Source organism: Lithobates pipiens, unplaced genomic scaffold, assembly GCF_037356315.1.
Source record: "Lithobates pipiens isolate NorthernLeopardFrog02 unplaced genomic scaffold, aLitPip1_a1.2 Scaffold_3, whole genome shotgun sequence".
Classification (NCBI taxonomy): Eukaryota; Metazoa; Chordata; class Amphibia; order Anura; family Ranidae; genus Lithobates; species Lithobates pipiens.
The window spans coordinates 183,435,269-183,457,727 of NW_027507790.1; the positions used below are offsets into that span (position 1 = coordinate 183,435,269).

Here is a 22,459-nt window from a genome sequence, read left to right on the forward strand (position 1 = left end):
TTCCTTTAAGCCAGGGATGCCCAACCAGTGGCCCACGGCGTGCTCTGATGTGCCCTGTGACCTTCTAATCTGGGTTGGCTGAATGGCAAGCCCAGATTGCGGGTTGCCGACCCACCATCTCAGAGCATTAGGGTTGTGAATGAGGTCGGTGGTAGGGGAAGCAAGCGGCTGCAGAGCCACTTAAGCTGATGCTTCCTGTATAGCGCCGCCTCCTGTCACAGGCAGAGTGATACCAAATGCATTTTGCCTGGGACACCAACAGCTGGCGATAGCAGAATAGAAGACTTAAAAGGTACGTTTATTACTAAAATCAGTGTGTATGTATGGGCATCTCTGTTCTGCAGTGGTTACTAGGCTGCTTTCAAACTGATTTGCAGGTGTAGCACAGTGTACCTGTGGGTTATCTGCACTGTGACAAACTTCTGTTATTACGTGCAAATTTTGTGCGCTTTCAGATATAATAGATGCAGAAAAGCCACAGGCGCACTGCACCCGCAGTGTAGGTAAAACCACAGCATATCAGTGTGAAAGCCTTAGGCCACCTGTCGCACAATCGGTCTGCCCCAATCAGATCCTCCAATCCAATCTGCTAAAAAAAAAAAAAAAAAAAACACTGGATTGGCGGGCCCATAGAGTAGAGCGGGCTGTGTCCGTATATGCAGCATGGATCTGCCCGCTCCGCTCATTGTGGGCCATGACCGGTTACCAAGTAAGTGACCCTCGCTCTTCAAAAGATTGGACAACCCTGCTTTAAGCCCATTCCATCCTCTCCACTGTGCTCAGCACAAGTAGTCCACAGTTTTCAACTAGACTCCAAACTCCTCCCTTAGTGCTATGGTCTATACTTTTCTGCAGTTTTATATATCTGCATCACTGTACAACAGAACAGAGAGTCTTTCCCTGTGTACACATAGGATGCCTTTCTTTTTTTTCCTGCAGCTCAGGACATCAGTTTTCTATTATAAAGTGACATATTCATGCCGCACTCCATTACTCACCATCCAGAAAAGTCCATGTCACTTTGCCACTTAGTTTATATGGTGGAGGGGGGAGAGTGAAATGGCCAGAGATTGTGAAATCAATCTGGATTTAGATCATTGCAAATGGAAATATTTACTGCAAGGCATATAATGTAGTACAGATGTATGGAAGGACAGTTTTAATCAGGAATATAAAGCAACAGAGGAACTATCCACCCATAACTGGGCAGATGCCGAAAGGTGACATCTACCAGTTCCCCATGTCTCTCAGGAACTCAGGTAACAAGATTTGTGTATAAAAGCCCAACTTCAGGACAGCACCCCAAGTCAGCATATGATGCTAGAAAGTTACTTAGAACCCCCAAACAGATATATTTTCTTAAAGACCCTAGAGAATAATATGGCGGTCATTGCAGTATTTTACGTCACCTGGTATTTGTGCTTTGGTCTTTCAAACTTATTTGGGGGGGGGGGGAACACTTTTTTGAATAAAAAAATAAGAAAACAGTAAAAAAAGTTAGCCCAATTTGTTTGCATATTACGCCAATGTTACGCCAAGTAAATAGACACCTAACATGTAACGCTTCAAAATCGCATGCATTCGTGGAATGGCGACACACTCCACTTAAAATCCATAGGCAAAGTTTAAAATTATTTAACAGTTACTTATTTAAAAAGTTAGAGGAGGCCTTTTGCTAGAATTATTGCTCCCCCCTAACTATACCTCACACGTGTGATTTGAACACGGTTTACATTTGCAGGTGCGACTTATGTATGCATTTTCTTTGGAGCGCAAGCTCCCGAGGGGCAAGGGTGCTAAATAAAAACATTAATAAGAATTTTTTTTTAAAAAACAGATTCCCTTTAAAAAATAAATAAATCTGATCACTTTTATTGCTGTGACAAGGAATGTAAACATCCCTTGTGACAGTAATAGGCTGTGACAAGTACTCTTTATGGAGGGATCAGGAGGGGCTAAAAGACCCCGAATCCCTCCTTTGCACTTCAAAGTATTCAAAAACGCCAAAATTGGCATTTTGGAATACTGACTTTTTTTTTACATCAACGCCATTGGCAGCCAAGTAAACCGGAAGAGACTTTGAGACGTTGCTTCTGTGTTTTTACATTGGAGACCCGATCAAAGCCATATCAAGCTTCGTTTGGGACTCCACACAGCCAGCGGACATGGCAGATGGTCGCTTCGTCCTCCCGGTGGGCCGGGAGACTCAGGCAGAGCGGCAGGAGGGGTTGGATGTCTCCTTCCACTCCTGATAATGGCCGAGCAGCTCATTAGCCACATCAGTTATCATTAAAAAGCCGGTACCTGGTAACGCCTGCATCTGCAGGCATCATCCAGTACAACCAATTCTCGTGAAATCACATACCTGTACGTCATTTGGCTCAAGTGGTTAAAAAAGACTCTTGGACGTGCATCTTAGCAAAAACAATATACAGGGATATGGGAAATTTTTTTAAACACAAAACAGAAGATAGAAGGTTGTCTTTATTCAACCTTACCTTATGTAAGTGAGTACACCCCTAAGTGAAAATATCCAAATTGGGCACAAAGTGTCTGGCCACCATTTTCCAGCACTGCCTTAACCGTTTTGTTCATGGAGTTCATCAGAGCTTCACAGGTTGCCACTGGAGTCCTCTTCCACTCCTCCATGATGACATCACCGAGCTGGTGGATGTTAGAGACCTTGCGCTCCTCCACCTTCTGTTTGAGGATGCCCCACAAATGCTCAATAGGATTCAGGTCGTTAAGTTGGAATATTGCCCTGCAGCCCAGTCTCCGAAGGGAGGGGATCATGCTTTGCTTCAGTATATCACAGTACATGTTGGCAGCCCCAGGCAATGACATTCCCACCGCCGTGCTTGACTGTAGGCAAGACACACTTGTCTTTGTACTCCTCATCTGGTTGCCACCACACGCTTGACACCATCTGAACCAAATATGTTTATCTTGGTCTCATCAGACCACAGGACATCCATGTCCTTAGTCTGCTTGTCTTCAAACAGTTTGCAGGTTTTTTTGTGCATCATCTTTAGAAGAGGCTTCCTTCTGGGAAGACACCCATGCAGACAAATTTGATGCAGTGTGCGGCATATGGCCTGAGCACTTACAGGCTGATCACCCACCCCTTCAACCTTTGCAGCAATGCTGTCAGCACTCATAAGTCTTTTTCCCCAAAGACAACCTCCGGCTATGATGCCGAGTATGTGCGCTCAGCTTCTTTGGTGTACCATGCCAAGGCCTGTTCCGAGTGGAGCCCGTTCTGTTAAACCGCTGTATGGTCTTGGCCACCATGCTGCAGCTTAGTTTCAGGGTCTTGGCAATCTTCTTACAGCCTAGGCTATCTTTATGTAGAGCTACAATTCTTTTTATTTCAGATCCTCAGAGCTCTCTGTCATGGAGGTACCATGTTGAACTTAAAGTGACCCGTACGAGAGAGATGGATAACACCAAATTTAACACACCTGCTCCCCAGTCACACCTGAGACCTTGTAACACTAACGACTCACATGACACCGGGGAGGGAAAATGGCTAACTGGGCCCAATTTAGACATTTTCACTTAGGGGTGTACTATTTTTTGTTGCCAGTGGTTTGGACATTAATGGCTGTGTGTTGAGTTATTTTGAGGGAACAGCAAACTTACTGTTATACAAGCTGTACACTCACTACTTTACACTGCAAAGTGACATTTCTTCAGTGCTGTCACATGAAAAGATATAATAAAATATTTACAAAAATGTGAAGAGTGTACGCACTTTTGTGAGATACTGTATAGAACAGTTCAATATTACATCAATGAGGATATATAGAAAGCCAAGCACAGCTAGTTTATACTGTATAACTCAAGTAATGGGCTCTAGTGAAAACCTAATGCTTTGTGGTAAATGTTGAGTGTACTGAGCTCCCTCACAAATGGTCCCAGCAGCATCAGTAGGCCCATTAAATTCCCATGTACAAAAACAAAGCAAAGAATTCTGGGATGAGTCATCCTGAGATCACCAGTTACCATACAGAATGCTAACAGATACATGATGTCAGCTTGGCACAGCATTCGGTGCCAGGACCACAGCACAGGCGCCGCCCTGTATATCCAAGACTATGTGCCATGAACTGAAGAATTGTGTGCAATAACCCACGGCAACAAAATCAGACCTCAGATAACTGTAGTGAGATTGCAGATTATTTTCTTGGGCATCACAGAATATTGCAGTTCTACACAAATTTAGCTCTTTGTAAGGGCTCATTCAGATGGGGGGGGGGGGGGGGGGGAGGGGAGGGGAATAAAATACTGATATCTACACAGGATTTGCTGACAGAAAGTGGAAGGCAATCCACCTCCTCACACCACCCGGCGGCTGAGAGAATTTAATGAAAATGTCAGCATATCATATTTCAATAAAGTTCCTTTAAAAAAAAAAAAAAAAAAAAAAAAAAAAATTAACAGTGTGATGCGCCATGATCAGCACTGCAGTTCTGATCATGGGTGGATCATGGGTGGAACTGCACTTTAAGCTGAATTCCAGGCATGTGTAATTTTACATAGTTACGTTGGCCTAGCTTAGATAAATGCATGTACTATACCTGCCTAATCCCTGGAAATCAGTAGACACTGGTACGACAGTGATGCTGTTTACTGAATACAGGAGGTCACACGCTCGGCATGAGAGGCATTGAGAGAACACTTTGCATTCTCTCGATAAATGCAAAGTGTTCCTTGACTGCATGAGGTGGAGAAGGTGGTGTCATTAGCCCACCTCTTCACCCTGCTTCCAGGGGGATCTCACAGATATGGCATATCCAAGCTAAACCAATGGATCTATGTAAAAATTGTCCCAACATGCTGAACTTAAGTAAGGAACTGCATGTCCTACTTTTTTTTTTTGCACAGTAGTATGAACTGATTCTATAGGATGCAAGTCAAAATTGTCTAGTCTGTGTTGGGCCAGGTTGCCTAGCGTAGCCCAATGCATATGGTGTAAAGCAGGTGCCCTTCAACTATGGCCCTCTAGTTGTTCAGGAACTACAATTCCCATCATGCCTAGTCATATCTCAATGTCAGATTTACAATGCCTCGTGGAATGTGTAATTCTGAAACAGTTGGAGGGCCATAGTTCGAGGATCCCTAGTGTAAAGGGTCCCTAAATTACTTCCAGTTGAATGCGTTTAGGCCTGTAAACCAATTCAAGCACATGCGCACATTATATATATATATATATAAAATAAATAAAAAGTGTACATCTCAATTATACAGAAATACTGACCGCGGATGCAGAATTTTCTACCATGATGTTCGGCAAACAACTGAACTCTTAGACCCCCTTTCACACTGGGGCGTTTTTTGCAGGCGCTTTTGGGCTAAAAATAGCGCCTGAAAAAAACGCCCTACAACCCCAGTGTGAAAGCCTGAGTGCTTTGACACTGGGGCAGTGCGCAGGTGTGCATGGGCCCATAATACACAATGCTACTGCATATAGTTTGGTAAGCAGCCATACACAATACTAGTCTGAACACATTTCTTTTTACACCCATGTGCATAAGCCATAAGACCTTACTGAATGAGGCTGTTAAAAAGGAAAACACTGATTTTTCTTTGACATTTTCTAACATTTGATTTGATATCTGCAGACTTAGAAAAATCACAGCAGATAAAATCTATGAAAGGGAAAAAAAAAACCCCTCTGAAACAAATGCCTAAGCTAGACGGCATGCTGGTATCCATGGCAGCAATAAGGAAGCCGACATACTTTTCATTACTGCACGTGCACCCGCAGCACCTAGAGAAAAGAATAGCCTGCCTATCCAAATGTAGATGTATAGGCCTCTGGAAGCTGGGATCGTGTGCACTGAACAGGGGGACAATGGCTACCCAACTGTTGCCATTGTTACCACAACGCTGCCTGTATGGGCCAGTTAGAACTGCATCTGTGACCTGTTTTTTTTTTTTTTTGTCCCCTTTCTGTAGGCTAATGTTATGAGATGGACTGGGGGGAGATAGATTACATTTTATTAAACAGAAATTGCACTTAGTAGTTGAAAAAACGATAGCAGGTAACATTACATATTATGGACTTCACCCACAAAAAAATAAAAATAAATCAAACATACAAGGACAAGACAGGAAGTGAATTTTCACAAAATGTATTAAGTGTTACTAAACCCACAACAGTAAAATCTGTCTGTATATGCAGCATAGCATGATTGTTATACTCACTGTGGAACATAAGAGGTTAGTCCTCTGCATTGGTAAAAAGACTGTTTTATCCTGTATGCACAGATCATTCCCTCCTGCACTGTCTATCTACACCAGCTAACACAGGCAGGGTAGCCAACCTGCACATGCTCAGTTGTGTCTTTTATGCTGGGGAGAATAATTTGTTGATAAGAGCTAGCCAGGTCACATGATATTGACATCACACATGTGAGTGTGTATACAGGCTGCAGTGGAAATCTCCACCTTCCTGAACTCAGCAATGGAGAAACTGTACAGTTTATCACTGACCGTGGTATACAGATCAACCAAAAAGGTATATAGTGGCATTATTTTAATGTAAAAAGATGCATTAACTGTTGGCTGTGGGTGTTTGGGTGTGTGGGTGTGGTCAGATGAACTATTTTCATATTACTGGGTTTAGTAACACTTTAATCTTGCCACTTCTGCCTTGTGGCGCTGGGGTCCTTGGGTCGAATTCCTTCCAGGACACTACCTGCATGGAGTTTGCATTTTCATCCTATCGGTGGATTTACTCTGATACCTCCTGCACGCCAAAGGCTTAGGGCCTAGTTTGTGTGTATGTATGAAAGATAGCTACTTTAGACTGTAAGCTCTTTGAGGGCAGGAACTCATTCAATGTACAAAATCTAATATACATGCCTCTAATAAATAATTAAGAAGGGAGTTCCGCTGGAAGAGCGTACCAAACAGACTGCTACAGCTAGGGAAAAAAATAATGACTTTTTTTTTAAACTTCAACATGTTGCGGAGCACAATACTCTGTTCTCAAGCTGAAGGACACTGCTGTCCTCCCTAAGAGGCTGGGTGGTCTGTCTGAAAATACAATCACACCCCCCCCCCATCTTCTGTACTCATCCTCAATGCAATCACAATACATCCCAGTGCATAGCACACAGCTGCAGACCAACCACTGATCCCCGTTCCCCGTGACTTCAAACATGGTGTGTCATTGATTATTCTTTATGAAGTTACTGATGGAGAGAAGAAGATAAAACTCACTTCTACTGTCATCAAAGGACACGTGAGGCCACTCTACTGCCCCCTGTGGACAGAAAGCAGAACAAAGCTGCCTTAGGAAAACCGCTATCAGAAGGCACTTATACTATTTTTCCTAGACGCTGGAAGGAATGAGGTTATTGCATGAAATCACACCTAGAAGAGTCAGCAACTGCAATAACACACAGCAACACAAAGCTAGAGCAAAAAGGGGGTAAAAAAAAAAAAAAAAAAAAAAATGTAACAAAAGTGGAGCACCAGTCAGGTTTCAATTAACTAGTTGCTATTGTAACAATGTATCTATTTCAGCTCCAGCTTGCATCAATGGACACAGATCACTGCTAATGATGGATGGAAGGAAAAATAAAAAGGAAAAAATAAAAAAGGAAAAAAAGTTGTGTATATAATTAAACCTCATCTGTGTCATAATTATATATATATATATATATATATATATATATATATATATATATATATATATATATATATATATATATATATATATATATATATATATATATATATTTTTTTTTTTTTTTTTTTTTTTTTTTATTGCATTTTATTTATATTCATGCAGATGAGTTTTTGGAAGCTTTATATATATATATATATATATATATATATATATATATATATATTTTTCCCCCACAAACGTATATCTGCATAAACACATTTATGAATAAGAGACAAACTTTCAATAACTCATCTGCGAAAGTATACAAATATAAAAATATAAAAACATTTTATAAATAAGAGACTAAAACTTCCAAAACTTAGATCTGTGTTTATAATATATACAGTATATATTTCTATACAACATAAATGTATAAAATAAGTGTCTAAAGCGTCCCAACACTCATTTGAATAAAAACATAGGAGATAAATATACAATATAAATAAAAGGCTCATAGCACAGTTGGGGGGTGCAGTCATGTGCTCAGGTCGCCCCCCCCCCCTTACAATGAAAAGCTCAGATTAACCCTGTATTGTCCTGCCATTGATGTGTGCTGGGACCCCCCTGCATGCTTGTTATACATGGATGGGGAGAGGGCTGGGATCCATTGATAACAATGAAGCGGCACTCACACTCACCCCAGGGATGGACGTGTCCAGCGATCAGAGCGGACTCTCCTCTCTCCCCGGTATACACGGAGCTCCCTCCTCCCCCGGCTCTCATTCAACGTGCACTGAAAGCCCCAGCAGCAGCCAGCCGCCCGGCCAGCCTGTCCCCGCCCCCTTGTGATGTCACCAGGCCCGCCCCCTCCAGACTGGCAGTCATCAGACGGTCCCTGGTGGATTGGGGAGAGCGGAGATCCCGGAGTACAGGGGAGACCTCCATACACTCGAGGGAGACCTCAGCTCTGAGCATGAAGTCACAGCTACACGTTATCCCCGTCATGGGCTTTCCATTGAAATCATTAGAAACGCTTTGAATACGTGTAGACGTGCGCTAATTGTCGGGCGTTTCCATGGTGCGTTGCGCTGCATTGTATTAGATGTCACTGTATGGCTCCATGCACACTAGCATTTTTGTTAGACCTTTTTTCACACTGGAGAGTCTTTTAGGCACTTTTGGGCTAAAAATAGCACTTGAAAAATGCTGCAGTCCTAGTGCTTTCACACTGGGGTGATGCGCTGGCAAAAAACATTGAAAAATGTCCTGCAAGCAGCATTTAAGAGCCCTTTCACACTCAAAGTGCTCGGGGAGTCGGCAGTAAAGTGTAAAATTTTTAGCGGTGCTTTACCGTTATTTTAGCCACGCTTTTCAGCCGCTAGAGGGGCGCTTTTAACCCCCACTAGCGCCAAAAAAATGGTTAAAAGCACCGCTACAGCGGCGTTTGCTGACGCTTCGGCGGCGCTGTCGTTCATTGATTTCAATGGGCAGGGGTGCTTTAGGACACCACTCCTAAAGCGCTTCAAAGATGCTGCTTGGACTTTTTTTGGACATCCTGCCAGGGCACCGCTCCAGTGTGAAAGCACTCAGGAGTGAGAGGAGAGGCGCTTTACAGGAGCTATTTTTAGCGCTATAGCGCCTCAGTGTGAAAGGAGTCTTAGTTAGGGGCGGTGAAGCTCCTGCTGATTAAAATGAATGGGCAACGCTGCCGAAATGCCTCGGCAGCGGCGATACACAGGCACATTTAACCCTTTATTCGCCCGCTAGCAGGGGTTAAAAGCACCCCACCAGCAGCCAAATAGCGCCGCTAAAATGACAGTAAAGCGCTGCTAAAACTTGCATTGTTTTTACTGTCAATGCCCGCCCGGCCCATTGTGAAAGAAGCCTAAGCCCTTGTACACACGGTCGGAGATTCCGACGGAATGTGTCCTATCGGACCGTTTTGTCAGATATTCCGACTGTGTGTGGTCTCCATCGGACTGTTTCCATCGGAATATCCGATGGACCAAGTTTTCCAACTTGCTGGTAAAATTTTCAGACAAAATGCTCCTATCGATCATGCGTAGCCTACTCCGATGGACAAAGTGCCACGCATGCTCAGATCAAATTCCTAGACCAAAGCTATTGGCTACTAGCCTGAACGTAGTCCCGTCGTAACGAAATAACATCATCACGTTATGTACAATCAGATTTTCCGACAACTTAGTCCGACCGTGTGTATGCAACATCACTTCCGGACCTCTTCCGGAATTAATCCGTCAGAATTACTCCGACAGATTTGGTTGTCGGAATCTACGACCGTGTGTACAAGGGCTTAGAGCCCTTTCACATTCACAGCAGGTGTCCGCCATTTTTAGCGACGATTTTCTGACGTTTTACCAACGCTTTTCAGCCACTAGTGGGGCGCTTTTAACCCCCATGAGCGGCAAAATAGGCTTAGAAGTGCCGCTGCCCATTGATTTCGATGGGAAGGGGCGCTTTAGGAGCGTTATATACACCACCTCTCAAAGATGCTACTTGTAGGACATTTTTTGACGTCCTGCCAGCGCACCGCTCCGGTGTGAAAGCATTCGGGCTTTCACATTAAAGTGAGAGGACAGGCACTATTTTTAGCGCTATGGCGCCTGTAAAGCGCCTCAGTGTGAAAGGGGTCTTAAGCTTAAAAAACGCTGAAAAAATCATTTTAGCAGTGTTTTAGGAGTGTAGAAGTGTTTAGGTGCATTTGCAGTTTGATGTTTTTGCAGTTAGGCTTCGTGAACACGGGACGTTTTAAAACGTCTCCTGAACAATGGAACTTGACAGCTAGTTACAGACGTTTGCGTTTAGAAGCATTTTTTACATTGTAAATGGTCAGAAACAGTGGCAGCTGGTTGGGGTTTTTTTTGGGGGCAAACAACTACCCCCCCTCGGTGGCCGGTGGCACATCTAGGTGATGGGTATCTGGCAGCGGCATCAGGCATCCCCTCCATTCCTCCAGCTCGGCAGCCGTGTGTCTCCTCCCCTCCTACTAGGCATCCAATAGGAGGAGGATCAGGGTTACAACAGTGAATATTCATTCACTGTTGTAACACACCTGGGTAGGCTCCATTCGCATTCTATGCACCCCGAGCCCACCCTATGCTGAAGCCTATTAAAGCCTCTGACTCTAATCAGGTGCTTCAAAAAAACACAGACCCCATTGGAATCCATGCGCCCAGCATCCTAAAAGGGGCCGGACACATGGATAGGGGGAGCAGTACTTGTGCGCCCTTAATGGACAGACCGCCCCTACTCAGAAATGTATCTCCATTAAAAACACCTATAAACTAAACACCACACCGGCTGCCGGTAGTTCCACAGTACCATAGAAGAAAACAAAAGTGCCTGCAATAGTGCAATATCAGGGGGATTAAAAACAGAACCTCACCACCCCAGTCAAGTTGAGCAAGTTTGAAGCAGCATAGTGGAAAGGAACTACATCTGCTGTAGATTAATATCTGTTCCCTGAGAGTCTAATGCCGCGTACACACAACCGGTTTTCCCGTCGGAATAAACTCCAAAGGTTTTTCCAACGGAGTTCCACTGAAACTGTCTTGCGTACACACAATCACACCAAAGTCTGATCGCTAAGAACGCGGTGACGTACAACACGTACGACGGCACTAGAAAAAGGAAGTTCATTATGCCAGTAGCCAATAGATTCCGTCTCATACTTGCTTCAGAGCATGCATCGTTTTTCATCCGTCGGAACAGCATACAGACGAGCGGTTTTCCCGATAGGAATTGGTTCTGTCAGAAATATTTAAAACATGTTCTTTTTCTAGGTCCGTCAGAATTTTCATTAAAAAAAAGTCCGATGGGGCATACACACGATCAGAATATACGATGAAAAGCTCCCCTCTGACTTTTTCTGTCGGACATTCCGCTTGTGTGTACGCGACATAACAGGACCAGTTTGGAGCATCCCTGAAGGGAGACTTGTACTGTGTGCAAGGCGTGTTTGACCCCTTGCAGAGTCTTATAAGGAGGTGAGTGAGCATTGCACGTGGTGGCGGGAGCACTATTGGTGTGGAAGTTGTTTTGAAGCAAGGAAAATACTCCACATCTCTTTAAATGCTAGTAGATTTATCATCAGTTAGACTCATGTGGAACGGCATGTAATTGCCATCATCCCTTAATATACATAATAATTCAAAAGGTGGGATTTTGAAGGCAATATAAATAAAATTTCATATATATATATATATATATATATATATATATATATATATATATATATATTTATTGATACAAAAAAAGGACTAAAAAATCACAGTTATGTAATTGTACAAACAATTTATGCAATAAAATGTAAGGTTTATGCGGATATGAAACAATCAAAGAGCGCCAATTTCCAGCTACAAATCAATGAAGAGACAAGTGGTGTATCATAGCTCTGCAAGGTAAGTAGTTGAAAACTATTTTTCCAACAGGTTTCGAAAAGTGCATATATTTTCTTCCTCAGGGAAGCCACTCTCTGAAAGCACAAAATGTGAAATCAAAAAATTAAAAAATATTAATTGAAACATATGTATACAAAATGCCCATACGAAACTTACATATCAACCTATTGATCCAGGACATAGACATTCCCTACCCCGGACAGATAGCAACTCAGCAGGGACAGAATCTATTTCACCACAAAAAGAGCCCAAGAGTAAAGAGTGCGGTGAAATAGACTCTGCTGAGTTGCTATCTGCCCGGGGTGGGGAATGTCTATGTCCTGGATCAATAGGTTGATATGTAAGTAGTTTCGTATGTGCATTTTGTATACATATGTTTCAATTAATATTTTTTTTATGTTTTTTTGTATTGATTTAACATTTTGTGCTTTCAGAGAGTGGCTTCCCTGAGGAAGAAAATATATGCACTATTCGAAACGCGTTGAAAAATTGTTTCCAACTACTTACCTCGCAGAGCTGTGATACACAACGTATCACTTCATTGATTTGTAGTTGGAAATTGCCGCTATTTGATTGTTTCGCTGTGTGGCGCTAAAACGATGGTAAAGCGGCGGTAAATATAGCACCGCTTTACCACCGGCGCCTGTCCCAGTGTGAAAGTAGCCTTAGAAAATGAGGTCACTTAATGGAAAAGAAAATCAACACATGGTGGGACACCGTAACACATGATAGGTATATTAGGGAAAACTTGGTACCTAGGAGACTCAGGTGGGATGTACCTATCAATGACGGCCTCCTAGACCAAGAATTCATTGATGAATGGTTCCAATTTTTTTAACAGCAAAGGAATAGATGTACTTAAATCTCTAGATCGTCTCTCGGGTGCTGCCGCTGCCATCTTGGGTATGGGAATCAGGAAGTGGAGCCTTTCGGCTTTATTTCCCGGTTCCCTACTGCGCATGCGCGAGTCGCGCTGCGCAATAAGGCTGGACCTGCTGCCTCTGGGATCTGTATGTTTCCCAGCAGGCAGCGGGGGACTTTTGGAAAGGGGCATAATCTACGCCCCTTTCCGCAGAGAGCTATCCCGGAAGTGGGTGCAGATACCTGTACTGTACAGGTACCTGCACCCCCCTCCCCCCTGAAAGGTGCCAATTGTGGCGCCAGAGGGGGGGAGGATTCCAATGAGCGTAAGGTCCACTTTAGGGTGGACCTCCGCTTTAAGGAAAAAAACTTACATTTAAATGCCCATCAATGCAGCCTTGTCAGTGTCATTTGCAACCTTGCATTGCAGCCTTGTCTGTCATTTGGAGCCTTGCATTGCAGCCTTGTCAGTAATTTTCAACCTTGCATTGCAGCTTTGTCAGTCATTTGCAGCTTTGTCAGTGTTGTTGCAGGCTTGCGGTTTAAAAATGATGCCGCTGAGATACAGATCGGATGTCATGTGTATTTCGGCAGCGCTCGGTAGCTCTCGGTAGTTCTCTGCAGCTTTCGGCTATTTTTGGCCGCACTCGCCCGTTCTCGGCAGCTTATTTTCAGCCGAGAGTGGCCGAAAATAGCTGAAAGCCGATCCTAACATTCGGCGGGGGATCGGCACATAACACTCACCCACAATTTTCCCCTGATTTTAAGGGGAAAAAAGTGTGTGTTATACACCGATAAATACGGTATATGTTGTCCCAACCTTTGGGGAAAAAGGTCACATGAAAGAAAGATGAATTTCAACATATGTCACAAATCCCTATTTAATCCACCAGTTAGTGACAATGGTCACATTGAAGTATTCAAAAGGATGATGGTGCAGGTTTTACATAATATGGAACTCAAAAAAGTAAGGGAAGCCAAAAATATCGAAAATAAGAATTAAGTGGCTAGAGAATAGAAAAAATCTTGTGATTTGTCCAGCAGATAAGGGAGGTGGACTGTTATACAGTCAAAAGAAGCATATAAAGCGGAATTAAGAAGACAACTGGAAGATAAGGAAACATATATCCCATTAAAAAGTAATCCCACAAGGATTTAAAAACGAACTGGAGACATTGATGGATAAGGGCATAAAGAAAGGCTTGTTGAATAAGAAAGAAAGTAGATATTTGGTTCCCAATACCTGTAGGATCCCTATTATATATACGGTTCCTAAAATACATATGGACAGCATAAATCCTCCAGGACGTCGCATTGTGAATGAAATCCAATCCATTGGGCCTAGGATGGGTCAATACCTGGACTATCACAACCACTATTAAAGAAAAATAGAGCATACTTGAAGGAAACCAAGCACCTCATTCAACTATTAGAAGAAATCAAAATCAAGGAGGGCCCCTGTATACTAGTCACGGCCGATGTCAACTCATCATATACAATCATTGGACATTATGAAGCAATTAAAGCAACACAATGGACATTGAAACATCTAAGTGAACTATCGGGAAAAAAAAAACAGTGAGCCTTTTTGTTGGAAAGTTTAGAATATTGTCTGTTGCACAATTACTTCTGGCACTATAGCACGTACTTCAAACAAATCAAAGGTATTGCCATTGGGGCAAAGTTTGCCCCAAGTGTGGCAAACATTTTTATGGCTGAGTGGAAGCAAAAGGCAATCTATCAAACTACACTGAAGGAGTTACGGATGTATAAACGATATATTGATGACGTGATCATTGTCTGGAAAGGCAATGAAACTACTTTGATCCATTATTTGAACAAGCTTAATCAAAATAATCAAAACATTTCATTCAAATGGGAGTATGATACAAAACAAATACATTTTTCAGATCTGACCATATCAGTGATAGATGGAGGGTTTAAAACTAAAACTTTCTTTAACGCACTAGATGGAAATGGATATATACCCATGAAAAGTTGCCATTATGCCCCTTGGCTGCTAAATATACCTAAGGGCCAATTCATAAGGCCAAGGAACTACACAGATGAAAAGGACTATAGAGAGCAGGTAGACCTAATTAGCCAGAGATTTATTCAAAAAGTCTACCAGGAAGATTTTTATTAAACAACAAATAGAAAAAGTGAACATAATAGACAGACAATCTCTAATAGAAGACAAACCAAAACAGAATGCTTTTCAAGATACTATGCCCGTCATTCATAATTATGGAGCACAACAAAAAAAAATATAGAAAAGGTTTTTAAAATACATTGGCTAATATTAACAGCTGATAGACATCTTGGACAGGTATTACCATCACACCCAAAATGTACATACAGACAAGCCCCAACACTAAGGGACAAAATAGTAAGGAATAGAGTAGATCCCCCAAAAATACCAGATTTTACATTTTTTTTCAGGAGAAGGTGTCTTCCCATGTAAACATTGTTATGCTTTTGTAAGAACAAGGAGAAACATGTATAACAGAAAGGGTAGTTTATGTCTTAAGTGCCCTTGTCAAATTCAGTACATTGGTCGCACCAAATGACCATTGCGGAAAAGAATCTGGGAACATGACCAAAATATTGTTAAGGGGTATCCCAAGCATAGCATTTCCCAGCATTATGCCACCCATCATAACAAAGATCCCTCTTCTATTCTATTTTGGGGAATAGAAAAATATCATTCTCAATGGAGGGGAGCTAATAAGGTCATCTCCCTCAGCCAGCGTGAATCCTTCTGGATACATGAAATGTAGACTTATATCCATTAGGACACAATATTGAGTTCAACATCAACTGTTTCATAAGTGATTACTAGATATTGGGGGTTATTTACGAAAGGAAAATCCACTTTGCACTGCAAGTGCACTTGGTACTAAAGTCCCTGTAGATCCGAGGGGGACAAGCAAGGAAGATAAAAAACAGCATCGCACATGATTGAATGATAAAATCAGCAGAGCTTCCGCTCATTTCAGATCTACCCCTTAGATTGAGTGTGACTGCACTTCCAAGTGCACTTTGAGTGCAAAGTGTATTTGCCTTTCGTAAATAACCCCCATTGTCTCCATAATGTTTTACACATTTAGTCATTAATTATTTCCTGGATCTCCCCATGTCAGCCTACTATGAATCATCTCCGCCCCCTCTGACCCCTCCGGGACCACCTTTTTCCTAGCCCATAAAGGGCGGCTGGCTTCCCACACCAGTGTTTTTTTTTCGTCCTCGCTCCGAACGCCTTTTAAAGTTTATTTTTATTTATTTATTTTTATTTTTATTTATTTTTTTCTTCTCCATCCACCATCCATCCTGTTCGGGTTCATCCTCTCCCGGATCAGAAGACCCCCCTCCCTCCATATAGGCTGTAAATCTCCTGAGGAGGCGGGTTCCCCTGGTGCTGGGATTGTATGGTACAGTATAAATGACTGTGTATTACTGGCAAAGGTCACTGGCAGTATAAATGACTGTATATACCTTCGTTAGGCAGGTGCTGGCACTCTCTCCTTCCATGTTTTTGTGTGTTCAGACAGTGGTTTGGCTCGCTGGGACTTGTAGTTCACCACCTCAACATGTATTCCTTTTAGGAAGCTTAGAGTTGAGCAGGTGAAGTCAGAGGTAGCTTCTTCTTGGATTGCCTAGCAAACACCAGAATGCTCCCTGCTGATTTGCAGCAGGCTTTGTCCTCTAGGTTAATCTCAGCCTCCAGCTGATCAATCTGCTACTCTGCTCCGGTAAGCCTGATTTCCAATACTCTCATTACTTACTGCTGTGTTACTTGTCTGTCAGAGTGTTTTTATTATCCTGTGCCTTTATAGATCTGGGGAGTTTTGCCTGCCTGCCTAGCTGCCGTAGCACTGAAGATTTGAATGGAGAAGTTTATTTTTAATTTTTTTAATTTTTTTAACAGAAACGTTTTTATTGATCAAAACAAAGCATCAATACAACTTATGCACAGTTCTCAATACAAGCATAGTTACAGAGTTCAGACCTCAATCCTAGTGACCACAAGTAAGGGATAGGGAAGGTGATACATATTAAATTTTAAGAGAGCGAGCACTCAACCATGGATCCCAGATGGCGCCAAACTTCTTGGGACATTTCCGCCCCATATATGTGAGTTTATAGAGCGGCAGCACCGAGTCCACCATCGAGTGCCACTGGGACACCGTAGGGGGAGATGAGTTCTTCCACATCTGCAGAAGCACTTTTCTAGCATAGAAACATAGATAGAAGAGTAGGAGACTCTTATAGGTAGCCTGTATCCGTGACTCCAAGGAGAAGCACCTTCGGATCCATGGACACTGCGAGACCAGTAGCTGCGTTAATATCTACCAATATTTTTTGCCAATAATCCTGAATGACTGAGCATTCCCAGGTAACGTGATAAAATGTACCTACTGCCCGCTGGCACTTAGGGCAAAGTTCGGACTGGGCGGGATAGATCCTGGCCAAGCGTTGAGGGGTGTAGTAGGCCCTGTGCAAAAATTTTAATTGAATGAACCTATCCCTTGCAGAGATTACCCTAGGAAGGTAACTCTGAAGGGCTGATTCCCACTCCTCCTCCGAGAGGGATGGGATGTCCCCCCTCCAAACCAGAAATAAGGGTGAGTTCCCCTCCGGGTGCTCACAGGTGAGGCGTAGATATATGGAAGAGAGAATCCTGTCCACCCCACGAGACATGAGAAACCTCTCTATCCCATGAGGCTCGACCAGTACCCTCCCGGGGAATTGGGCCTGCGAGGCATGTTTCAGCTGAAAGAACCGAAACAGCATCCAGGAGGGAAGACCATAGGCCTCTCTGAGGTCCGGAAAGGGGACGAGAGTCCCTCTGGGCATAATATGAGCAAGGGTAGTGATTCCAAACCTAGTCCAGAGGCCCGGGTCCGGGATAGAACCAAAATGCCGAAGTTTGGGGTTGCCCCATAGCGGGCTATGAGGGGAGACGGAGTCCGCAGCCTTAACAGTGGCAGCGACTCTGTCCCAAACTTGGATGGTAGTCCGCATCGGGATCGTTACGTGTGGGCTGGATTTGATTCCCCGGTAAACTAACCCCGCTAAGGCTGTGTATGAACCCAGGATCGCCGCCTCCAACGTAACCGCCGGGTTAGATTTAGGCTGGGTGAACCACCAGCGGACTGTGACCAACACCGCAGCCCAATAATACCGCTGGAAACAGGGCAGCGACAGTCCGCCCGAGGACAATGGCAGCTGTAGTTTGGCCCTAGAAATTCTCGGAACCCTACCGCCCCATACAAAGGAGGAAACTACCCCATCTAACTTGCGGAAGAAAGTGGCAGGGATCGGGACGGGTGTATTACGGAACACGTATAAAAATTTAGGGAGAAACGTCATCTTAAGTAAGTTAACCCGTCCTACCGGTGTCAGGGGCAGCGTCTTCCAGATCTGACATTTCGCCGTTAAGGCGCTCAGGACAGGATATAAGTTGTTAGCTAGAAATTGGGAGAGGTCCCTAGAGATCTCAATCCCTAAATATCTAAAGCGGGAGACCCTCTGCAGTGGGGACGAGGGGGGTGTAGAATCAGAGAGCAAAAACAAACTCGACTTACCCCAATTAATCCGGACCCCCGAGAATCTACCATACTCATCAATTATGGATAAGGCTGACGTAAGGGAGTCCGAGGCATCCCCGAGATATAATAACGCATCATCCGCATATAGCGACACCCGTTCCACCACCTCCATTTGTGTCAAGGAGGCGGCTCAAGACAATGCTGTGAATGCACGCCAGTTTAAATCCTACATTAAGCACGCAGTCAAGGAAGGGTTAAACAGTGTTTCAAGGAATCCTGCTCATCCTGCTGTATCTTCAGCATTTGCAGATTCAGATAATGTGTTTTCAGTGCGATTTAACTCTGACGTCAATAGTGATTCAGATCCATCTGAGGCTAGATGGTCTCGGAATCGCATACGTTTGATTTTTGCACTGGTTCCCCCCTTGGTGGAGGCTGTTAAGGATGTGATGAAGTGGCAGGAAGAATTGTCTCCTTCAAAGAAACAGCAGAGATACTACCCGTGTTTAAAGAAATCTTTACCTACCTTTCCATTCATTTCTGAAATGAAAGAAGTATTTGACGATGAGTGGGCGGGGCCTGAGAAGAAGCTCAATGTGCATAATAAAATATCGAAGCTGTAACCCTTGGGACACTATGCCTAAGGTGGATGCTTGATTATCTAGAGTCGCCTGCCACATTCCGCTTCTATTGGAGGATTCGGTGTCCTTTAAGGATCCTATGGATCGCAGAATAAACGCAGACCTAAATAGGTTGTATAGTTTGGCTGGAGCAGCCTGCAGGCTGGTGGTAGTGCTCACTTCTGTGGCAGCACTCTGGTTGAGTTTTTTGGTGCTTTTTGCAGTTTTGCGCTACCATTCATTTACCATGGTCTCCTATAGGACATGTTCTGTGGTGCGGATCTGCGTAATACAGGGAGCGCTGGGAGTGCATGGGTGTGAATCCAGCCTTAGCCTGTGGGTAACGGAGCTGGTGGATGGATGTTCAGATGAAATCTGGGAAGTAGCAGTTCTTCTCTTTTGCAGTTTTTAGGACCGCTGGAGAGTTTGTGGCTGAAGTGGCTGTTGCCCAGGTTAGGGAGCCAATTCAAAAGATGACAGCAAAGATAATGGCTCATTCCATCACAGCCCGCAGAGCCTTATGGTTGAAGCATTGGTCAGCCGATAAGACTTCTAAGCGCAGTCTATGTTCAGTTCCATTCAATGGGAAGCTACTCTTCGGGAAGACTTAGAATCATCAATTCGGCGGGTTTCCGGCGGCAGATCTAGCCTAATCCCACAGAAGAGAAAGAGACAACAGCAGCCCTTTCGGTTTAACAAGAGATACAAAGAAGGATTCAGCGAGGCCAGTACTTACAGACAGTTTTTCATGGAAGGGAGCCGGCTCAACCTTCCAGAAACCTTCCAGGCCCAGGGCCAACAAAGCTTCTAAGGCTTCAAATAAGGCCTTCTGAAGGTGTCTCCACTTAACTCTCTCAAGTAGGAGCAAGATTAGCCTAATTTGGTGGGGGGGGGGGGGGGGGGGGGGGGGGTTTGGGCAGACAAATTACAAAATGCCTGGATTGTAGCCGTCATTTGATCACGTTATCGTCTCAAGTTCAGAACAAGGCCCCCTCAGACCTTGTTTGAGAGGATATATAGGGGAGCTGTTGGCAGCAAGGGCCATCCTTTCTGTTCCAAGGCACGAATTGGGTCAAAGAGTTTGTTCCCCTCTGTTTTCGGTCCCAGAGGCTAGGGGGTTTCGGACCAGTTTTTTTCCTCAAAGCCCTGAATTCTTTCATGAAGGTTCCACCATTCAAAATGGAGTCATTGGAAACAATCATTTTACTTGTGGGCTCAGGAGACTGGATGGTTTCCATCGATCTGGCAGATGCGTATCTTCTTGTTTCCATAGACGCATCTCACCATCGCTTTCTCAGGTTTTCCATGGAAGGCTCCCATTTTCAATTTTAATGTCTTCCATTTGGTCTGTGCATGGCTCTGAGAATGTTCTGCTACTGTCTGCTGTCGTCTTGACTTTCAGGGTCAAGGGAGTGCAAATATTCCATTATCTAGATGACATGCTACTTCTGGGTCCATCAAATGAGCTCCTTCTACTTCATGTGAATTTCACTTGCAAAACACCTAGCTCGTTTCGGTTGGTTGTTCAACTTTCGGAAGAGCCAGATGCATCCGACCCAAATGTTGGAGTATTTAGGAGTACAATTCAACACAGATCAGGGTGGTGTTTCTCTTCCTCAGAGGAAGGTCCAGGTGATCCAGTCTTAGACAAAAGCACTGATAGCCGGCTCTTCTATGATGGTGAATTAATGCATGCAGTATCTGGGGTTTCTATCAGCCACAGTTACAATAGTCCCATTGGTCAGGTGGCGCAGAAGAAGGTTTCAATGCAACTTTCTTCTTCAGTGGGATCGTCGCTCCTTGTTCCAGAAAATCTATCGGCCAGTTCCGATAATCTGGTCCCTGGTTTGGTAGTCAGTAGCTCGCAATCTTTCCCGTGGAGTTCCGTTGAAGGCCTCAGAACCAATAGTGGTGATGACCAATGGGACAGCAGGTTCAAAGCCAATGGAACTTTTGTGAATTTCCTGGGATTGGATGCTGTCAGATGCGCTCTCTTAGTGTTCCAACCTATTTTGCGAGGTAGAGCTGTCAAGATTCTTTGGACAACAACTACAGTGGCTTATGTGTCTCAAGAGAGCATAAGAAGTCGCCCTCTCCTTCAGGTGGCATGTCAATCTTCCTATGCGCAGAGAAGAATCTCGGCTCTCTTACAGCATCTTATCTCCCAGGGCCTGGGAATGTTTTAGCAGATCACTTGAGTCGAGACTTTGAGGATCACAATGAATGGGGCCTGAATCGATAGATCTTATGGCGTTGGAGGAAAATTGTCAACTGCCTTGCTTCTTCTCCCGGACCTGGCATCCACAGGCGTTGGGTCAGGGTGCTCTTTCCAGGTCTTGGAACTTCCCCTTGGTTTATGTGTTCCTGCTGCTTCCATTGGCTCTCAAAATCCTGTTGAAGATTCAGCGAGAAAGGATAACAGCAATAGTAGTCTTACCTTACTGACTCAGGGAGCCGTGGTTTCCTCTGGCTTGGAGGATAAAGTTGGGCTCGCCAATCCCACTGCCTCCTTGTCAAAATCTCCTTCTGCGGAGTGGGGCCTGACACCCGAACTGCAGGAAGTGAGAGGGAGGCTTTAACTGGCTTGGGTCTCTCGGGTGGTGTAGTGAAGACATTATTACAGGCTTGTAAGAGGTCCACGAATGTAACCCTTCACCAGATCTGGAATACTACAGAAAGGGGTTGGGACCTCGGATGTCCTTCAGTATCTAACATTTTGGAGTTTCTGCAGAGTGGTCTCTAAAGGTTAGCTTAGAATTCCCTGAAGGGTCAAACCTCCGCTTTGTTGGCTATGTCGTGTACAAGATATGCACTACATCCGTTGATCTGATTTTTAGGGGCAGCCATAGAATTCAGACCTCCATTGAAATCATTTTTTCCAAAAGAGGACTTAAAGTGGAAGTAAACTCACCTATCGTTTTCAGCCAAGGAAGCTGCCATCTTTGACTCTGTTTAATCTTCAACTGCTATGGTGCTGCACATGTGATTCGTTATGACACCAGCCATTGGATGGCTTGATAGTTTGGCTGAGAGCACAGCCAATGTGCAGTTAGCATTCCCGGCATGCCTTTTTTTTAACTGTTTAAATCGATGGGTTTACTTCCACTTTAACACTAGTCTTGGGAAAATCGCTGGTTCCTCCATTTGATCAAGCTGTCTCTTGTTCATTATTTCTTTTAACATTTTTTTGTTTTTGTTTTTTACTAGCCATTCCCTCGGCCAGAAGAGTCTCCGAGTTGTGCGCCTTCTCATCTAAAGAACCATATTCTTTGGTGCTCCCAGACAAGATAGTCCTTAGGCCGTTACCAAGCTTACTATCTAAGATTGCCATTTAATTTCTGGGAGGTAATTTTCCCAGCCTTTCTGGCGGATACAGCTGATGAT

At 43.9% G+C, this 22,459-nt stretch overlaps 1 protein-coding gene across 2 annotated transcripts in view; it reads right to left on the reverse strand.

Moving 5' to 3' along the window:
- Positions 1–8,423, reverse strand: part of LHFPL2 (LHFPL tetraspan subfamily member 2) — a 153,991-nt gene extending 145,568 nt beyond the window's left edge. The window contains exon 1 of one of the 2 annotated variants that reach the window (XM_077462593.1): positions 8,320–8,423. The gene's annotated coding sequence lies outside the window, so the exon portion shown is untranslated. The remainder of the gene's footprint in view (positions 1–8,319) is intronic. The other variant, XM_077462594.1, reaches the window with a different exon arrangement.
- Between the last annotated feature and the right edge of the window lie 14,036 nt (positions 8,424–22,459).